Source organism: Lipotes vexillifer, unplaced genomic scaffold (assembly GCF_000442215.2).
Source record: "Lipotes vexillifer unplaced genomic scaffold, Lipotes_vexillifer_v1.1 scaffold252, whole genome shotgun sequence".
Classification (NCBI taxonomy): Eukaryota; Metazoa; Chordata; class Mammalia; order Artiodactyla; family Lipotidae; genus Lipotes; species Lipotes vexillifer.
In genome coordinates, this window is record NW_006773367.1 from 3,890,682 (window position 1) to 3,901,888 (window position 11,207).

The 11,207-nt window shown below is 37.1% G+C and overlaps 1 pseudogene; it reads left to right on the plus strand.

The window, feature by feature from the left end:
• Nucleotides 1-3,271: 3,271 nt before the first annotated feature.
• On the plus strand, nt 3,272-3,949 carry LOC103089737 (adenylate kinase 4, mitochondrial pseudogene; annotated as a pseudogene).
• The last annotated feature ends 7,258 nt before the right edge of the window (nt 3,950-11,207 follow it).

Consider the following 11,207-nt stretch of genomic DNA (forward strand, 5'->3'; position numbering starts at 1 on the left):
TGGTTGCATCTTACATAATTATAGGACAAAATCAAAGCTAGGATTTTGATGATTGCAGAATATGTGTGTGTGTGTGTGTGTGTGTGTGTGTGTGTGTGTGTGTGTAGTTTCATGTCATGTAGATTTGTACAACCACTACTGCAATTGAGATACCATAACAACAAAGATCTCCCTCATGCTATCCCTTATAGTCATACCTCCTTCCCCAACAATTCCTACCCTGGAAACCATTTATTTCTTCTCCATTTCTAAAATTTGTTTTGTGAGACTGTTATATGTTAAACTACTTATATTCAATGTAATAACTGATATGTGAGGGCTTAAGTGTTCCATTTTATTTTTTGTTTGTTTTGTTTGTTTTTTCCATGGTTGTATATTCCTTTTTCCTATCTTTCTGTGGGTTATTTAAATTTTTTCTGAATTGTATCATTTTGAGTTTTTTTCAGGTTTAATTTTTTAGGTTATATTTTTCAGGTTTAATTTTTTTCTACTTGACTTTTTATTTTATATTCTATTTCTTTGATGAGGTTTTCAATTGTTTTAAGAATGTTGATAATTGCACAATGAAGCCTTTATAAAAAATGATTCCTTTAAAACTCTTGTCATGACTCTTACAGTATTCATTGGTGTTGAGTGTATCTCTTTGAATGGCTTTTTTAGGGGTTTATATTAAATATACATAACATCACAGTCTATTGGCATTGAAATTTTACCAGTTTGGGTAAGTTATAGAAAATTTACCCCCTTTTGTGTCTCTTTACCAGAACACATTTATAATTGAATGGTCTTAAATATTTTTTTCTACATACATTGAGAATCATATTTCCTCTAAGATCAGGAACAAGACAAGGATGTCCACTCTCACCACTTTTATTCAACATGGTTTTGGAAGCCCTTGTCATGGCAATAAGAGAAGAAAAAGAAACAAAATGAATCCAAATTGGAAAAGAAGTAAAACTGTCACTGTTTCCAGATGACATAATCCTATACATAGAAAATCCTAAAGATGCTACCAGAAACCTATTAGAGCTCATCAATAAATTTTGTAAAGTTGCAGTTTGCATTTCTATACACTAACAATGAAAGATCAAAAAGAGAAATTAAAGAAGCAATCCCAATTACTATTGCATTAAAAAGAATAAAATACCTAGGAATAAAGCTACTTAAGGAGGCAAAACACCTGTACTCAGAAAACTATAAGACATTGATGAAAGAAATCAAAGATGACACAAACAGATGGAAAGGTATATCATGTTCTTGGATTGGAAGAATAAATATTGTCAAAAGGACTATACTACCCAAGGCAATCTACAGATTCAATGCAATATCTATTAATTTACCAGTGGCATTTTTCACAGAAGTAAAACAAAAAAATTTTTAATGTGTATATGGAGACACAAAACACCCCAAATAGCCAAAGAAACTTTGAAAAAGAAAAATAAGCTGGAGGAATCATGCTTCCTGACTTCAGACTATACTACAATGCTACAGTCATCAAAACAGTATGGTACTCACACAAAAACAGACATATAGATCAATGGAGCAGGACAGAAAGCCCAGAGGTAAACCCACACAGCTGTGGTCAATTACTCTATGACAAAGGAGGCAAGACTATATAATGGAGGAAAGACAGTGTCTTCAATAAGTGGGCTGGGAAAACTCTACAGTTACATGTAAAAAACTAAAATTAGAATACTCTCTAACACCATACACAAATTGGAATAAAGACCTAAATGTAAGACCAGAGACTATGAAACTCTTAGGGGAAAACATAGGCAGAACACTCTGACATAAATTGCAGCAATATATTTTCTGAGCCATCTCCTAGAGTAATGGAAATAAAAATAAATAAATGGGTCCTAATTAAACTCAAAAGCTTTTTCACAGCAAAGGAAACCATAAACAAAACAAAAAGATGACCCACAGACTGACACAAAATATTTGCAAACAATGCAATGGACAAGGGATTAGTCTCCAAAATTTACAAACAGCTCATGTGGCTCAATATCCAAAAAACCAACAACCCAATCAAAAAGTGGGCAGGGGCTTCCCTGGTGGCACAGTGGTTGAGAGTCTGCCGATGCAGGGGACACGGATTCGTGCCCTGGTCCGGGAGGATCCCACATGCCGTGGAGCAGCTGGGCCCGTGAGCCATGGCTGCTGGGCCTGCGCGTCCGGAGCCTGTGCTCCACAACGGGAGAGGCCACGACAGTGAGAGGCCTGCATACTGCAAAAAAAAAGAAAAAGAAAAAAGTGGGCAGAAGACCTAAATAGACATTTCTCCAAAGAAGACATACTGATGGCTAAGAGGCACATGAAAAGATGCTCAATGTTGCTAACAATTAGAGAAATGCAAATCAAAACTACAATGAGGTATCAACTCACACCAGTCAGAATGGCCATCATCAGAAAGTGCTGAAGAGGGTGTGGAGAAAAGGGAACCCTCCTACACTGTTGTTGGGAATTTAAATTGGTTCAACCACTATGGAGAATATTATAAGGGTTCCTTAAAAAACTAAAAATAGAACTACCATATGATCCAGCAATCCCACTCTGTGGTATGTATCCAGAGAAAACCATACTTCAAAAAGACACATGCACCCCAATGTTCAGTGCAGCACTATTTACAAAAAACAGGACATGGAAGCAACCTAAATGTCCATCGACAGGTGAATGGATAAAGAAGATGTGGTACATATATACAATGGAATATTACTCAGCCATAGAAAAGAATGAAATAATGTCATTTGCAGTAACATGGATGGACCTAGAGATTATCATACTAAGTGAAGTAAACCAGACAGAGAAAGAAAAATATCATATGATATTGCTTATATGATCAATCTAAAAAAACGATACAAATGACCTTATTTACAAAATAGAAACAGACTTACAGACTTAGAGAACGAACTTATGGTTACTTGGGGGTAAGGATGTGGGGCAGGGGGAGAGATAGATTGGGCATTTGGGATTGACATGTACACACTGCTATATTTAAAATAGATAAGCAACAAGGACTTACTAAAAAAAAAAAGTCAAATATTGTGGGTGCCACTTGCTACCAATGTGTTCTTAGTCAAGTTACTTTACAGAAAAACTGGGGTTTAGAACAACTTTATCATAAGATTATTTAAAGGCCTATAAAATATAATGTATGTAAAAACTTATTATCATAGTGCATGGCATATAATAAACATTAAATGAGTGCTAGTCTTGCCATTAAAAATAAATAAATAAATAAATTTGTTTATAGCCCAGAAAAAAAATGGCAATGGCTTCCAAACTCCTGTGGGTAGTCATCTTTGGGCTGCCTGACTTGGGCAAGGGCACCCTGTGGCAGAGGGTCGCCTAGAACCTTGGCCTCCAGCATCTCTCCAGTGACCATTTCTTGAGGGAGAGCATCAAGGCCAATGAGGAAGTTGGTGATATGGCAAAGCAGTACATAGAGAAAGGTCTTTTGGTACCAGATCACGTGATCACATGCCTCATGCTGTCGTAGCTGGAGAACAGGTGCAGCTAGCACTGGCTACTTGATGGTTTTCCTAGAACATTATTAGTTCAGGCTGAAGCCTTGGACAAAATTTGTGACCTGGATCTAGTGATCACTTTGAATATTCCATTTGAAATGCTCAAAGATCATCTCAGTCAACATTGGATTCACCCTCCTAGTGGAAGTGTATATAACCTGAACTTCAACCCACCTATAAACATTGGATTAATGACTTCTCTGGTAAACCATTGGTCCAGCAGGAAGATGAAAAACCTGAAGCAGTTGCTGTCAGACTAAGACAGTACAAAGATGTGGCAAAAACAGTCATTGAATTATACAAGAGCCAGGGAGTGCTCCACCAATTTTCGGGAACAGAGACTGACAAAATCTGGCCCTATGTTTGTTTACACAGTTTTCTCGAACAAGATAACACCTATTTAGTCCAAAGAAGCCTACTGAGCCCACCCAGTGGAAGAACCAGGAAGATAAAGTCATTCATTCAATCCTATGTCTAGTATTGGTGCCATGTCCCAATTAGTAGCTAGTTGAGATAGCTTGCAATGTCTTTTCCAGTTTAGTGAACTGAAAAGAAAACTAATGAATAGAAAGAGTAATGAAGAGGTTCTTCTCTGCCTTTCTAAAAGAAGAGCCACCTACACGTGTTTAAGATGTTTCTGCACATGTCTCAAGTCCTTCACAAGGAAGAAGGCAAGTACAGGTTGGATTTCAAGCAGTGTATAACCTAAACTCTAGCTGATTTTAGACCATCATATTGTTGCCATAGTAGCCTTTTCACATGTGATGGTGGTGGTCCCTGGTTCTCCCTAGCCCCCAAAGACTGTTGAACCATAGCAACAGGAGGCTTGAGAATGCAAAGGGCTGTAGCAGCCTTTGTCCCAGGTTCTCTGGTATGTGCCCTCCTGATGACAATGTGATTGAAGCAAATTGCTCTAGGGTTTGCTTCTCTGGCCTTGAGTGACTGTCCACAATTCATTCTTTTCTGTTAGGAATGACACCCCTCTGCATCCATACACCATAGAATCTTTCCTTACCAGACATCCTGGAATGAAAGGATTAGGTTTCTACTACTTTTATTAGATATGTTTTCTCCCTTCTTAGACTATTAAGTTACACAGATTGTTACTGCTTTTATGCCTCTCAAATTCCTTTCTAAGAGCTGAGACCTACGGGAGATGTTGAATCTCTTTATGCACCAGGAACCGAGCTATGTGGAGCATCTACTTAAACTGCTGGTCTGACTCTCATGGGTAGACACCACTTCTTTCTTTCATTGTGGCAAAATAAAACCCTGAGTCTTTGGGGAACCCTAAAAAACTGGGAAATATTCACCTCCATAAATATTAAAAGATCATATCTTATGTATAGAAGTAAATAAGACCATATGGAATTACTGGACTAAAAGAATAATTTAGCTTTTTAGTCAAGACAAAAAAATGTATTTTGAAAATTCTGCTAAATATTGATGCTGATAGTTTTTCTCCTGTGAGTGACCCAAGCGTATTATAAATAGTTGGTAAAGGGAATATAGCCTGTGGGTTTGAGGAAAATGTTGCACTAGCCATGCCTAGACTGATGATGGCAGCTTTACAATTACGGGATTTGAAAATATTTTAATTTTTTATTCTATTCAAAAGTTGCTTTCTATAGGGTGGCCATTAAGTCTAGAAATATAGATCATACTATTTTGTCATTCATTGGAATGTAGTATCTATAAACCATTTATTAAGGATTTGCTTGGTTTCCAGACTTGGTGGCCATCTTTTATAATTCTTGCTCTCTCTGGGAAAGACAATGAAATTTATTCCTGTTGCCTTAAAAATAGATATTCCTCTTCATGCATTGTGCTTGTCCCCAGGGAGGGTCCTTTACTATTCCTGGGAGTGATTTCTGTCTAACTCTTTTTTTTTTTTTTAATTTTTGGCTACGTTGGGTCTTCATTCCTGTGCATAGGCTGTGTCTAGTTGCAGCAAGCGGGGGTTACTCTTCATGCGGTGCATAGGCTTCTCATTGTGGTGGTTTCTCTTGTTGGGTCTCATGGGCTGTAGAGCACAGGCTCAGTAGTTGTGGTGCACAGGCTTAGTTGCAACCATGGCATGTGGGATCTTCCCGGACCAGGGCTGGAACCCATGTCCCCTGCATTGGCAGGCAGATTCTTAACCACTGCACCACCAGGGAAGTCCTTGTCTAACTCTTCATACGGGTGAGAAAACAAAAGAAGCCTATTTCAGCACTTCAATGGTGTTGAAACACATTATTTATTTTTGGAAGATGTAGCAGTAAATCCCCAGTCAATTCACTGACCCATGGATTCTGTATGGTAGCAGTACATCTTCCTTACAAATACTGCCCCCACTCTTGCCAGTTCCTCTCCCTTTGTCCCTTCATGTGAATGTTCTTTGGTTACCTTACTGGAAACATAGATCAATTTCCTCCTTATCCTCTGAATTGCAGTGAAATAAGATGATTTACCTTTTAGGTTTATGCAATTAAAATGCCCATGCTGGTATGTGAAACATCAGTGCATGATAGTGACTTCTGAGTGCTTTAGAAGAGTAATGTTTGAATGCCAGTTGATGGGGATAGGGTGAAAATCAGACAGGCAGATACAGCTCAGGTTTCTTGGGGAACCAGGTGTAGAGAAAACCAAGTCTGATATAAGGAAAGTTGCACAATTTAGAGTAGTATTGCTATGGAGATGATTTCCACAAGCTAGGAAAAGTAGAAAGTTAAGGTTATTTACATGGATCATTCAGAAGAGCAAAGTGTGTGCTTTTTTGGAAGGAAAAAAATCTTCAAAACTCTCTTCACTTCAATTGATGTTTAGCAGATGCTCCAATGTAATAATTGGCTTTGGAGTTATTGGAAGATGTATGGGAAATGGCCTAGGCAATCCCTGACTCCATACTCAACTCCTCCATCCTTCCCTCCCTTCTCAATTCCAGCAAAATAGACACTTATAGCCAGCATCAGAGTCACTCAGTGTGTCTCAACAGTGATTGTTGTTACTGAGATTGCCCTGAAGTTGAGAGCAATCACCTTTGCTGGTGAGACCAATAAAAGCCAAACACTGTTTCTGTGGGCTTGAATAATTATGCTTGTTTCATGTTCAGTGGCCTAAAAAAATATATTTCTGATTTTCTTCAACAAAATCTAGTTCTTCCTTCAATGATTTTGCAAAACAAAAAATTAAATTTTCTTGAAAATATTAAAAAAAAAAGAATAGTTGGGAGGTAATACGAGACTAATGTTAGAGAAAGAAATTTCAAAGAAGGTGAAATTGAAAAGGACCAAAAAAAAAAAAAAAAGAAAGAACTCTATCAACAGCTATAGTCATAGCACTATATAGATTTTAACTAAGTTAAGCCTGAGTTTTTAATGGATTTTCCATAGTTTCAATTTTTCTTTTAATTTAGTTTTTGTAACAAAACATCATTTCCCTTATTTTAATTTATAAGAAAAAACTAATTCACTTTTTAAATATTCATATTTAAAGTTTTCTTCTTCCTTTCAGATAACAATCATAATGCCAAAAACTTAGACTCCCAGGGTATCTTTGGGTCTTCACTGATGACCAGTTGGTCAACTATTATAAAGATCTATGTCAATAGTTCTCAGTGTTCAGGCAGAGACTGAGAGTTTGTATGCACATCTCTCCTCCACCTTGAGACTCCCCAGGGCTGTTGGCCCACACTTTGTTTAGTTTGAGTGGATGGAAATTTCCAAGAAGGTGTCAATACATGTGTACATCCCCTTTTATGAATCTACTGCATGGTCCTAAATAGAAAAAAAAAATCAGGACTTACATAAGCAGAAACTCTATTCAAAAAGGCTATTGCAACAGGAAGAACACCTCCAATCTCAGAAATCTGCAAGCATCTCAAAATCAAACAGAAAATGACTTTTATTTTATAGAGTAAGGAGGAATAAGCAATAAGGGGAAGTTGGGCAGATGAGGAGAAGTAAACAGACTGCAAGACTGGTGAGATCTGACAGAAAATGTCTCCTTGTGGTCAGCTGATTCTCATTCCTCAGGATAAGCTAAGGGACATGCTTCACTTCAGCGCTTGATGAGACTTGGAGGTAAGCTAAATGGTCCTGTGGGGAGGAGAGAAGCCAGATTAAGTTTGAGCAAGGCAAAGCTGAAGGTAAGTAATGGAAATCTACAACTTAGTACTGTCTCCTAAAGAACCTGAAAGCTGTCTATTGGACCATTAAGGGGACATAAGAGACCCATTGGGGAAAGAGGGCTTCTCTGGGGGTGGGGCAGCTTTGAGCTGCTGAATGGCTGTGCCTGGAATAGAGGAGTGGGTGTGGAACCCAGAGGTCTGCAGGGGCAGCAGTCTGAGAACTAGAAAGAAAAATGTGTTTTCTCTTGTGCTTCTATTCCTAGTATGTCATGTCATCGCAGACCAGAAGGTGCTTGAAGAAAAATAGATTACCAGCTTGCACATGTGGGGTGTGTCTACTTTCATAATAACAATTTAACAGCCCTAGCAATCAAAGCTGAATGTGTGTGTGTGCATGCGTGTGTGTGTGTGTGTGTGTGTGTGTGTGTGTGTGTGAGAGAGAGAGAGAGAGAGAGAGAGAGAGAGAGAGAGAGAGAGAGAGGAAGAGAGAGAACTTTGAAAGCATCCAGAATACCCTCCCTCCACAAATCAGTAATGCAGGCAGGATAGCCAGGATGCTGGAGAGAGGAGATATAATAAGGCAGTGATTCCTGGGGGTAAATAACATGTGGGTATTTGAGGAAAATCTGTTTTGACTTTCTAAAGGAGAGAATATTGAGAATTTGAAAATATATGTAAAGAAGCAAGCATTTATATACTGTACCTAAACTTATATGCTTACATACTATACTTATATATAGCAAACACATAGCATATAGTATATAGTTTATATAGTATGTGTAGGACATAGTAAATTATTCTACTACATTTTCTTCTAAAATATTTTAAGACTTTTGCATTTCACATTTAAGTCCTTTGTTCAGTTAGAACTTTGTGTGAGTTCTCAGGTAGGGAACCATTCTGATTTTTCCATATGCATATCAATTGTAAATACCATTTATTTTATAGACCATTTTACACTGTTCCATAATATTACCTCTGGTTTTTAAATGAGCATAGATCTTTGCAACACCAATTCACACTTAGTTATTATAGCTTATGGTAGTCTTGATCTATGATATGATAAACCTCACCTCCCACTCTTACAAACTTTATCCTCTATGGGATTGTCTTGGATATATTTGGCCCTTTTCTCTTGCATATAAACTTTGGAAACAGTTTAGTGGCAATGGTTCTCTTGTCTTTTTCCTGGTATTAAAAAAGAATGATTTCAGTGTTTTACCACACAGTATGTATATGTTGTAACTATAGGTCATTTGTCAATTCCTTTTATCAGGTTAAGGAAAGTGCCCTTTATTCCTAGTTTGAGACATGGTTATTGGATATTGTCAAATAATTTTTGAGGCAATCTTATAATTTTTTGCCTTAGTTTCTTAATATGAAGATAATTTCTGTAATAGATGTTCTAACATTTAACTAAACATATTAGAACAAATTCAGATTTTTCATGGGTTTTATACATTGCTAGATTCACTTCCCTATGGGCATGAGTAAGATATACAATATCAAGGTTGTGTTAGTCTCATCAAAGGAGTTCAAGAGGGGTCTTTTTCTCTCTTTTCCCAAATAATTTTTGTATCATGGAAACTATCTGTAACACCATCTGAGCCTCATGTTTTCCTTGTAGTCAAGACAATTACTGTAATGGTAAGGGTTGCATTCAGATGTTCAAATCCTTCAAATCAATGTTAATAAGCTATATTTTTCTAAGAACTTGTTCATCTCACTTATTTACAAATGCATCTATATAAAATTGTTTATAATCTGATATAGACCACAAATATAAAAGTATAAATGTCATATATGTACAAGTTAAGAAAAAGAATAAAATGAACATATGTATCCATTATTCACATTATGAAATAGAATATATCCAGTCTTAAAAACTTCCATTGCCCTTCTTCAATGTCTCTCATACTTTCCACAAGGAGGGATCACTGTCCTTAATTGGATACATACTGATTGGGAACACCAGAGAATAGATTTGTGTGAGAGTTGTAAAAATCACAAAATTGCTTTTTTGTATCTCATGCCATGTAAGCTGTCAGGTACACAAGTCAGGTGTTCATGGGAAAGGTTTGATCTATAGTAAAACTATGTGAGTCCTTTGTGAACAGCTGGTAATTAACATCTATTGTAGAGCAAAAAACATTCATGGCCATAGTAAAAGCTATTGTAGTGAGCTGATGATAGCTTGAAGTTAAGTAGGTAATTGATTAGAGGTGAAGAAATGGAAAAAAGTAAGAATATATTTTATTTTATTTTTTGCAAAGTGTGATAAGAAAGAGTGGAATAGAAAGAAATGAGGTTGAGGTGGTAGCTATATAAATGATTTGAGCATTTAAGTTTTTACTTTATTTAACTTTATTTTAAAATAATTTCAGACTTAAAGAAATGTTGCAGCAAAACAAATTCCTATGTTTATACTTTTCACCTCCATTCTCCAAATGTTAATATTTACTGTGAAATAATAGAAAATAAATATATTGGTCTCTGCCCCTGGTTCCTGGCACAGAATTCCTAAAACCCTTGTATTTTCCTTGATGATAAGAGCACTAGGACCATCTTTTGTTCTAATATTTGGATTTTGACACTGGTTCCTGACACAGAGTTCCTAAATTCCTTGGAATTTCCTGCGTAATAGCATTGTCTTTTGTTCTAATGAGACGACTCTTGATGGGCTTCTGGATGGGGACTGGTCACTAGAAAGACCAAGCTATGATTATAAGCTTAGAATTGTCAGTCCCATCCCTCTGCCCTGACTATTCTCTATATAGGAGAGAGGGGCTGGAAATGGAGTGTATAAAGGATCATGCCTACATGATGAAACCTCCATAAAAATCCTAATAGCTTGGGGTTCAGAAAGCTTCTGAGTTAATGAACACGTGGATGTGCTGGAAGGGTGGTGTGCTCCTAGAGAGCATGCAAACTCTTCTTCCCTTCTCACATACCTTCCCTCTTTCATCTGGCTATTCCCAAGTTATATCTTTTTGTATTAAATCAGTAATCTAGTAAGCACATACACAGTTATCTTGAGTTCTGTGAGCCACTCTAGCAAATTAATAGAACCCTGGGAGGGGGTCGTGGGAACCTCTGATTTAGTCAGAAGCACAAGTTCTAGGCTTGTGTCTGGCATCTGAAGTGGCTGGGGGCAGTCTTGTGGGACTGAGCTCTTAACCTGTGGCATTTGACGCTATCTCTGGTTAGTGTCAGAATTGAATTGTAGGACACCAGCTGGTATCAAAGAGAATTGCTTGCTGTTGGGGAAAAATCCACACATCTGGTGATGAAAGTATTGTAAGTGTGGTAGTGGTGTGAGAGTAAGGGAGAAACACAGGCAGAAGAGAATTTTTCTTTATACTCTTTAGTAAGTCTGTTATCTTTCCCTTATTGATTTATTGGAGGCCTTTATATATTCTAGATACCAAACCCAGGTAAGATGTAATCCAAATATCTCTGCCAAGTTTGGGTGTTGGTTTTTTTACACCACAGTGTCTTTTAAAAAACAGTAGTTTTAAATATTTTGTGTGATCAAGTTAAGTTTTCATTGTGGTTTCTTCTTCCCTACA